General features: G+C 35.8%; 1 non-coding gene across 1 annotated transcript; it reads right to left on the bottom strand.

Moving 5' to 3' along the window:
- Positions 1 to 459: 459 nt before the first annotated feature.
- LOC122817305 lies at positions 460 to 567 on the bottom strand. Its single transcript, XR_006367194.1, has one exon. It is a non-coding gene; the product is annotated as a U6 spliceosomal RNA (small nuclear RNA).
- Positions 568 to 893: the final 326 nt, after the last annotated feature.

Genomic DNA, 893 nt, shown 5'->3' with positions numbered 1-893 from the left:
AACAGATATGATATCATGAAATGTTTCCACTGAGGCTTCTGTCTCATTATACTAACTACTTGGTAAATATACATGAGTAATATTTTTGGGTGGTTGGTTATCTGTATCACAATCTTTGTCCATATACTTGTTTCCTTTACTTGTAACCTATGACTGAAATGTATGTGTGCAGAGCATGTTATCTTTGTATATGTACATTTGCCTCAGACATCACTACTGTGTCTCCGATGAGAGACACCTGCTGGTTTGACCAAGTAGCTTATCACATTAACTCTCTGTTTGTCAGAATGATGGCGAAGATGGCTATGAGTTCTGATCTTTCTCTCAGTTGTGTATGCTAACAACCTTGTGTGTTTATTAGCCTTTCAAATATCTGTCTCATAATCAAAATATATATCAATTTCAGCTCTCTCTTTTTTCTATTTAGTATAGTATATGTGCTACTAAAGCAAGCACACAAAAAATATGTAATGCTTCACGAATTTGCTTGTCATCCTTGCACAATGGTCATGTGAACATTCTCTGCATCATTCCAATTTTAGTATATCTCAATTGTGTAATTTTAAATTGTGTATCCTGACAGCCTTATTAAACTGAGATGTATTTGTTGGCCTTTCACGTATCTTAGGTCTAACTGTCTCATAATCAAAGCATATATCAGCTTCAGTTTTTCATTGTATTTGTACTTCTGTCTCCCCATCTGTTCTATTACATACATTTATTTTACATATTATTTTGTTTCTCTCCTTTTATTTTACTACTGCTTTCAGCAGCATCACAACCTACACTCATCCCACTGGCAAGGCTTGTAGGCCTCCAACAGGTGGAAGCAGCATTGGTGGCTGACAGATATTGTAGGGGAGATTATTACTGACAAGAGGTTGCATTCCTGA

Source organism: Protopterus annectens, chromosome 1.part1 (assembly GCF_019279795.1).
Source record: "Protopterus annectens isolate FY-2018-M chromosome 1.part1, PAN1.0, whole genome shotgun sequence".
Lineage (NCBI taxonomy): Eukaryota > Metazoa > Chordata > Ceratodontiformes > Protopteridae > Protopterus > Protopterus annectens.
This window is presented reverse-complemented; position numbering and strand designations above follow the sequence as displayed.